Source organism: Monopterus albus, unplaced genomic scaffold, assembly GCF_001952655.1.
Source record: "Monopterus albus unplaced genomic scaffold, M_albus_1.0 scaffold157.1, whole genome shotgun sequence".
In the NCBI taxonomy this organism is placed as follows: Eukaryota; Metazoa; Chordata; class Actinopteri; order Synbranchiformes; family Synbranchidae; genus Monopterus; species Monopterus albus.
The window spans coordinates 16,307-25,836 of record NW_018128037.1 but is presented as its reverse complement, the minus strand read 5'-3'; the positions used below and the strand labels follow the sequence as shown (position 1 = coordinate 25,836).

Below are 9,530 nucleotides of genomic sequence, written 5' to 3'. Positions count from 1 at the left end.
CTGTTGCTATTGTTGTCTCTTAATAACTATAAAGATGGTGTCCATCCCTCCGGTAGAGCTCAAGAGACTTGGAGAGTCAGTGCCAAGGTGCTGAAGCTGTTCTGGTGCCACATGGAGGCCTGGCACCTGACTGAGACACTTCCTGTTGGGTTGTCCTTTCATTTGTCACACGCCTGTATGTGCACATGTGATAGAGTTCACTTTATCACTGCCCCACACACACCACTTGTCATTCAGTTGTGTGTTAGATCAACTTCAACGTTTTGGCAAAGTGTGGAATATTTCTATTTTTATACAAAATATAAAGCATGCATGAGCAAGTACAAAGATAAATAGTAATGATGGATAAAATGGTTTTCTCAAGGGTTCATTTGGACTTGTCATGTTAGGAAAACCACAAGTGTTAAAAATAAAATTGATGTTGCCTTCTTGTTCACGTGTCTCAGAGTGTGTTTACATGGACATGAGTATCCTAGTTGTGATCAAGGTTTTAAAGTGTCCTGTTTTTGTGTTTGCGCGTATAAAGATCATATCCCGATTTCAGAAACCCGGTTAAGCTGTTATGCTGGTTTTGAGAAACCCAAATACGCAAGGTGAAGTACTCAGCGAAATCGTGATATTGTTACACGTATACATCTTATCCAGGTTCCTCAAGGTTCAGACTGCGCAGCTGCAGTTGCAGCGTCCAAGTGACTTAACACAGTGTAAGCTGAGAGAGCATCCCGTTTTTGAAGCGATGAAGAGACCGAATTTTGTCTTTAACAAAAGACTTTAATTTACTAGGCAATTTAGATGGGAGAAAGCATAGAAATGCTGACCTCTAAGTCTGTAGTAGAAGAGCTACGGCACGCCGGTTTCCCAGTGTGCACCACAGAACAGGATCACACTGAAAAATGAATCAAAACAGAAGAAGTAGGCCTAGTCCAGCAACATTTTAAATTCTTTAAACTATTGGACAACATACTTGGTCACTCAGCTGTAGACGATGGAGGAGTTTACCAGCTTTCTGTGTACAGCTGATTCTGAGTCTCTGCTGGGTGACGCATCAGCCTCAGGCCTGTTGCTTAACATTAGCATGTATAGACTATTTTATTAGTTTTTGTTGTTGGTTGTTTTGTGAAAAACCAATTTAAAACTAACAATCCTGTATCTTAAAGTTGTGGGCAAAGTGTCAGTTGAAAATTTGGATGTGGCCAATAATGTCTTCTTCTCTTTACCTCTTGTTTCGCAGGAACTTCTGAGTGCAACATCGAAGCTGTGGAAACTAAAATAAAATGGAGAAAAAAAAAATCAACTGTTGCTATTGTTGTCTCTTAATAACTCAAGTAAGATGGAAGTGAGAACCTGGAGCCTTATCCGAATTTCAGTCTTGAGCCTTAAGGCAACACTTCATTGGGGTGGGCGTTTTGAGTTCAGTCATTTAAACAATGGCCACGAACTTTGGTAAATAAAAAAAATAAAAAAAAAAAAAAAGAAGGAAACTTCATTTTGTGTGTCCAACACAAAGAGCGAGGCAGTATAAAACTTGTTTTCAGTGGCTGAAGACATTAATTCAAGTGTATTTGTTAGCATGAAGTCAAAGTTAAATTGCAATTTTTATATACAAGTTTTCTGTTAGAATACCCATTTTCTCATGTCTGTTCAGACCTTTTTTCACATGGATGTGCAGTAACAATATGAATTAGTAAAGCTGACTTGTTCCCTCTTTATGGAAAATGTGTTAAATCATTCTATTTAAAAAATATATTTTAAATTGTCCATAAGTTTCACATTCCACCCCATCACACCCGTGTATTTCTGCACTAAAATGCAGCACTGTTCCATTGAGTAACATCAAGGAAATTACATTTTAAGGGTTTGAACAAGACAAATTCAAATGGTGATTTATTTATTTAAACTTCATGGTATGTTTTTCTTTCAACACCACCTTTGTCAAGCCTTACCTATTCACCCTGTCACTCAAAAACTTTGCTTCTTAAATGAAATTTTCAAATGCATGTGTATAAAAGCATGATTTGTGTCACTTAGCTGCACGCTAAGCGTGATGTTAACTTTGACCACATGGGCCATATTACTTTGACTTTTCCAGCCCTGACACATTCCACACTCACTGATTCAGTTTACCTGCTTTCCTGTGACGGTGGAACAAACCAACTGTGTTATCTTGATGCATTGGGTAAAGTAAAACAAGTAGTGCCTGAGCTTGTAAAATGTTTTGGTACAGGTCTGACAATGTCCTTTATGCAATTAAATGGAAAGTTCAGTTTTTATTATGATTTAAACAAGAAAACTTAAAATTCCATGGTCCAGTCTGTACAGTTTCCATGGAATGACTGATGGTGTATATTGATAATAATGTGTAGTGTTAACATAGCTTCCTGGCATGGACTGGCTCTTCATCTGTTTTTTATTTGACCTACTGAATAGTCTTACAGCTCCTATTGGGAAGTCCACTGTTTCCATTGTCAGCTACAGAATGGGTTGCACAATAAGACCTTACAAGGTGTGAGCTCAGTATTTGAACCCTGAGTAGTGATCCAAGTTTACCAGCTTTCTGTGTACAGCTGATTCTGAGTCTCTGCTGGGTGACGCATCAGCCTCAGGCCTGTTGCTTAACATTAGCATGTATAGACTATTTTATTAGTTTTTGTTGTTGGTTGTTTTGTGAAAAACCAATTTAAAACTAACAATCCTGTATCTTAAAGTTGTGGGCAAAGTGTCAGTTGAAAATTTGGATGTGGCCAATAATGTCTTCTTCTCTTTACCTCTTGTTTCGCAGGAACTTCTGAGTGCAACATCGAAGCTGTGGAAACTAAAATAAAATGGAGAAAAAAAAAATCAACTGTTGCTATTGTTGTCTCTTAATAACTCAAGTAAGATGGAAGTGAGAACCTGGAGCCTTATCCGAATTTCAGTCTTGAGCCTTAAGGCAACACTTCATTGGGGTGGGCGTTTTGAGTTCAGTCATTTAAACAATGGCCACGAACTTTGGTAAATAAAAAAAATAAAAAAAAAAAAAACGAAGGAAACTTCATTTTGTGTGTCCAACACAAAGAGCGAGGCAGTATAAAACTTGTTTTCAGTGGCTGAAGACATTAATTCAAGTGTATTTGTTAGCATGAAGTCAAAGTTAAATTGCAATTTTTATATACAAGTTTTCTGTTAGAATACCCATTTTCTCATGTCTGTTCAGACCTTTTTTCACATGGATGTGCAGTAACAATATGAATTAGTAAAGCTGACTTGTTCCCTCTTTATGGAAAATGTGTTAAATCATTCTATTTAAAAAATATATTTTAAATTGTCCATAAGTTTCACATTCCACCCCATCACACCCGTGTATTTCTGCACTAAAATGCAGCACTGTTCCATTGAGTAACATCAAGGAAATTACATTTTAAGGGTTTGAACAAGACAAATTCAAATGGTGATTTATTTATTTAAACTTCATGGTATGTTTTTCTTTCAACACCACCTTTGTCAAGCCTTACCTATTCACCCTGTCACTCAAAAACTTTGCTTCTTAAATGAAATTTTCAAATGCATGTGTATAAAAGCATGATTTGTGTCACTTAGCTGCACGCTAAGCGTGATGTTAACTTTGACCACATGGGCCATATTACTTTGACTTTTCCAGCCCTGACACATTCCACACTCACTGATTCAGTTTACCTGCTTTCCTGTGACGGTGGAACAAACCAACTGTGTTATCTTGATGCATTGGGTAAAGTAAAACAAGTAGTGCCTGAGCTTGTAAAATGTTTTGGTACAGGTCTGACAATGTCCTTTATGCAATTAAATGGAAAGTTCAGTTTTTATTATGATTTAAACAAGAAAACTTAAAATTCCATGGTCCAGTCTGTACAGTTTCCATGGAATGACTGATGGTGTATATTGATAATAATGTGTAGTGTTAACATAGCTTCCTGGCATGGACTGGCTCTTCATCTGTTTTTTATTTGACCTACTGAATAGTCTTACAGCTCCTATTGGGAAGTCCACTGTTTCCATTGTCAGCTACAGAATGGGTTGCACAATAAGACCTTACAAGGTGTGAGCTCAGTATTTGAACCCTGAGTAGTGATCCAAGTTTTGTAAATCATTTAAAACATCAGAGGATCAGAGGTATATTTTCTGTTGGCTCAGTTTGAGCTTGGTGAACTGAAATGGTGACCAGTAGCTTATTGAAGCATACACTATGGTCAAGTCACATTAACGTCAGTCTATTCTCACTATAGCTTGTTCTGACCAGCAGGGAGCAGCATCTGGTAAGAAATATTTTCCTTCAAAACCAGAAAAACCTCTATCAAAACAGAAGAAGTAGGCCTAGTCCAGCAACATTTTAAATTCTTTAAACTATTGGACAACATACTTGGTCACTCAGCTGTAGACGATGGAGGAGTTTACCAGCTTTCTGTGTACAGCTGATTCTGAGTCTCTGCTGGGTGACGCATCAGCCTCAGGCCTGTTGCTTAACATTAGCATGTATAGACTATTTTATTAGTTTTTGTTGTTGGTTGTTTTGTGAAAAACCAATTTAAAACTAACAATCCTGTATCTTAAAGTTGTGGGCAAAGTGTCAGTTGAAAATTTGGATGTGGCCAATAATGTCTTCTTCTCTTTACCTCTTTTGTTTCGCAGGAACTTCTGAGTGCAACATCGAAGCTGTGGAAACTAAAATAAAATGGAGAAAAAAAAAATCAACTGTTGCTATTGTTGTCTCTTAATAACTCAAGTAAGATGGAAGTGAGAACCTGGAGCCTTATCCGAATTTCAGTCTTGAGCCTTAAGGCAACACTTCATTGGGGTGGGCATTTTGAGTTCAGTCATTTAAACAATGGCCACGAACTTTGGTAAATTAAAAAAAAAAAAAAGCAGGAAACTTCATTTTGTGTGTCCAACACAAAGAGCGAGGCAGTATAAAACTTGTTTTCAGTGGCTGAAGACATTAATTCAAGTGTATTTGTTAGCATGAAGTCAAAGTTAAATTGCAATTTTTATATACAAGTTTTCTGTTAGAATACCCATTTTCTCATGTCTGTTCAGACCTTTTTTCACATGGATGTGCAGTAACAATATGAATTAGTAAAGCTGACTTGTTCCCTCTTTATGGAAAATGTGTTAAATCATTCTATTTAAAAAATATATTTTAAATTGTCCATAAGTTTCACATTCCACCCCATCACACCCGTGTATTTCTGCACTAAAATGCAGCACTGTTCCATTGAGTAACATCAAGGAAATTACATTTTAAGGGTTTGAACAAGACAAATTCAAATGGTGATTTATTTATTTAAACTTCATGGTATGTTTTTCTTTCAACACCACCTTTGTCAAGCCTTACCTATTCACCCTGTCACTCAAAAACTTTGCTTCTTAAATGAAATTTTCAAATGCATGTGTATAAAAGCATGATTTGTGTCACTTAGCTGCACGCTAAGCGTGATGTTAACTTTGACCACATGGGCCATATTACTTTGACTTTTCCAGCCCTGACACATTCCACACTCACTGATTCAGTTTACCTGCTTTCCTGTGACGGTGGAACAAACCAACTGTGTTATCTTGATGCATTGGGTAAAGTAAAACAAGTAGTGCCTGAGCTTGTAAAATGTTTTGGTACAGGTCTGACAATGTCCTTTATGCAATTAAATGGAAAGTTCAGTTTTTATTATGATTTAAACAAGAAAACTTAATATTCCATGGTCCAGTCTGTACAGTTTCCATGGAATGACTGATGGTGTATATTGATAATAATGTGTAGTGTTAACATAGCTTCCTGGCATGGACTGGCTCTTCATCTGTTTTTTATTTGACCTACTGAATAGTCTTACAGCTCCTATTGGGAAGTCCACTGTTTCCATTGTCAGCTACAGAATGGGTTGCACAATAAGACCTTACAAGGTGTGAGCTCAGTATTTGAACCCTGAGTAGTGATCCAAGTTTTGTAAATCATTTAAAACATCAGAGGATCAGAGGTATATTTTCTGTTGGCTCAGTTTGAGCTTGGTGAACTGAAATGGTGACCAGTAGCTTATTGAAGCATACACTATGGTCAAGTCACATTAACGTCAGTCTATTCTCACTATAGCTTGTTCTGACCAGCAGGGAGCAGCATCTGGTAAGAAATATTTTCCTTCAAAACCAGAAAAACCTCTTCTATTTAAAAAATATATTTTAAATTGTCCATAAGTTTCACATTCCACCCCATCACACCCGTGTATTTCTGCACTAAAATGCAGCACTGTTCCATTGAGTAACATCAAGGAAATTACATTTTAAGGGTTTGAACAAGACAAATTCAAATGGTGATTTATTTATTTAAACTTCATGGTATGTTTTTCTTTCAACACCACCTTTGTCAAGCCTTACCTATTCACCCTGTCACTCAAAAACTTTGCTTCTTAAATGAAATTTTCAAATGCATGTGTATAAAAGCATGATTTGTGTCACTTAGCTGCACGCTAAGCGTGATGTTAACTTTGACCACATGGGCCATATTACTTTGACTTTTCCAGCCCTGACACATTCCACACTCACTGATTCAGTTTACCTGCTTTCCTGTGACGGTGGAACAAACCAACTGTGTTATCTTGATGCATTGGGTAAAGTAAAACAAGTAGTGCCTGAGCTTGTAAAATGTTTTGGTACAGGTCTGACAATGTCCTTTATGCAATTAAATGGAAAGTTCAGTTTTTATTATGATTTAAACAAGAAAACTTAATATTCCATGGTCCAGTCTGTACAGTTTCCATGGAATGACTGATGGTGTATATTGATAATAATGTGTAGTGTTAACAGCTTCCTGGCATGGACTGGCTCTTCATCTGTTTTTTATTTGACCTACTGAATAGTCTTACAGCTCCTATTGGGAAGTCCACTGTTTCCATTGTCAGCTACAGAATGGGTTGCACAATAAGACCTTACAAGGTGTGAGCTCAGTATTTGAACCCTGAGTAGTGATCCAAGTTTTGTAAATCATTTAAAACATCAGAGGATCAGAGGTATATTTTCTGTTGGCTCAGTTTGAGCTTGGTGAACTGAAATGGTGACCAGTAGCTTATTGAAGCATACACTATGGTCAAGTCACATTAACGTCAGTCTATCCTCACTATAGCTTGTTCTGACCAGCAGGGAGCAGCATCTGGTAAGAAATATTTTCCTTCAAAACCAGAAAAACCTCTCCATACTGCTGTAAGAGTGAAAGCAGAGAAGGAAATCCTGCTCTGGAGTATAACGACTTGTTGTAGTGTTTATACTATAGACCTACATTGAGTGATGGCATAAAAACATTAAAGGACGATTCTGATGCCACAGGCTAAGTTAGTCACATTAATGCCACAAGCCCATTAAGGGTACTCTAGATTTTCAGGTTTTAACTTGACAGAATTTTTAAAATGAGACCCTATGAAGGTTATGGTCAGCTTCCTTATTTGTAATCTATTCACAGCATTTCTCTAAAAGGTTTTTATAAAATTCTTATTTAACCTCAGTCTCTATAAGACTTATTCATAGTTTTTGTTTTACTCTAAAATCACTGTTTTTATTCTCATGACTTTTTTTTTCCTCTAAATGTGTGAAACACATCTCCATTTGAAGCATGCAGGCCTGTATCAGATTGTGTGGTAAAAGAAGGTGCCAGGTGAGGAAGTCACATCTGCTGATTAAAATAGCATCTGTCTCTTAGAATTTCCAAATGGTTCAAAGATATTGGTCTGGAAATCAGCTGGAGGCTGGACCCATGCCCCTGTTAAACCTGTGAAAATGTTGGCACTGACATTAAATGTCTATCAATGGACGTCCTCTACTCCAAACTATCCCAGCACACTATGCCTCCCCACACCTGTCAGTGGATCACTACGTTTCTGACAGACAGGAAGCAGCAGGCCACAACAACCTGGCATACGGACAGCGTCTCCCCCTGTGCTGTCACGGTGATGAACACCCATGACTGTGTAACAGAACGACAACCCTGAGGGCAATACCTTGGAAATAAACCATTGTATATAGCAATCTGGAAAACTGCATCTAAACTGTGGATATATATATACAGTGGTGTGAAAAAGTGTTTGCCCCCTTACTGATTTCTTATCTTTTTGCATGTTTGTCACACTGTAATGTTTCAGATCGTCAAACAAATTTATATATTAGTCAAAGATAACACAAGTAAACACATCATGCAGTTTTTAAATGAAGGTTTTTATTATTAAGGGAAAACAAAATCCAAAACTATAGAGCCCTGTGTGAACAAGTGTTTGCCCCCCTGTCAAAACACTGGTTTATCGCACCTGAGTTCAATTTCTCTTGCCACACCTGTTCGCAATCAAGAAATCACTTAAATAGGACCTGCCTGACAAAGTGAAGTAGACCAAAAGATCCTCAAAAGCTAGACATCATGCCGAGATCCAAAGAAATTCAAAAACAAATGAGAAAGAGAATAATGGAGCTCTATCAGTCCGGAAAAGGTTATAAAGCCATTTCTAAAGCTTGGGGACTGCAGCGAACCACAGTGAGAGCCATTATCCACAAATGGCGAAAACATGGAACAGTGGAGAACCTTCCCAGGAGTGGCCAGCCGACCAAAATTACCCCAAGAGCGCAGCGACAACTCATCCAAGAGGTCACAAAAGACCCCACAACAACATCCAAAGAAAGAGAAATTGAACTCAGGTGCGATAAACCAGTGTTTTGACAGGGGGGCAAACACTTGTTCACACAGGGATCTATAGTTTTGGATTTTGTTTTCCCTTAATAATAAAAACCTTCATTTAAAAACTGCATGATGTGTTTACTTGTGTTATCTTTGACTAATATATAAATTTGTTTGACGATCTGAAACATTACAGTGTGACAAACATGCAAAAAGATAAGAAATCAGTAAGGGGGCAAACACTTTTTCACACCACTGTATATATATTTCTATATTTGTAAGTACTTGACTTTCCTAATTCACATTCCTTTTCCTTGTTTTCAAATTGCATTTCTTTTTTTCCTCAGTCTTATCTTGTTTACCTGTTTACTCGTTGCCTTACGGAAGAAGAACATTGTACATTGTTAATACTGTTTATTTTGTTATATTACACAGCCTTATGTTGGTTTACTGTTCACTTGCCCCTTGCATGGGGATATGTACATGCACACTGAGAGCCACTGTACCATAGTCAAATTCCTCATGTGTTCACACCTGGTCAGTAAAGCTGATTCTGGTTCGTAAGGAGTTGTAAGGTGAAAGCCATAAAACGGACACAACAAGCATGACTCTTGAAACAGGACTGTACAGTCCTTTAGTGGATGCTTTATTATAACAATACTGTGGGCCATTTGAAGAGCTCATGGGGTCCCTCTGGAAGCCACAGGGGCCCTAAGCAGACACTTAGCTTGCATATGTATCAGACTGGTTCTGCTGATGTAAGACTGCAAGTGAATTTTAACATAAAAATCTGAACCATCTGGCTGTCAAAGAAAAAGCACATGAATTAGAGGTAAAGCTTGTAATAACAGGGGAAGGTAAAGACATGGGGATGTTACAG

The 9,530-nt window shown here is 37.6% G+C and overlaps 1 long non-coding RNA gene across 1 annotated transcript; it reads right to left on the bottom strand.

Moving 5' to 3' along the window:
- Positions 1–4,903: 4,903 nt before the first annotated feature.
- Positions 4,904–7,969, bottom strand: LOC109968650 (uncharacterized). Its single transcript, XR_002276147.1, has 2 exons — positions 7,181–7,969; positions 4,904–6,154 (listed from the first exon to the last, which is right to left on the bottom strand). It is a non-coding gene; the product is annotated as an uncharacterized LOC109968650 (long non-coding RNA).
- Between the last annotated feature and the right edge of the window lie 1,561 nt (positions 7,970–9,530).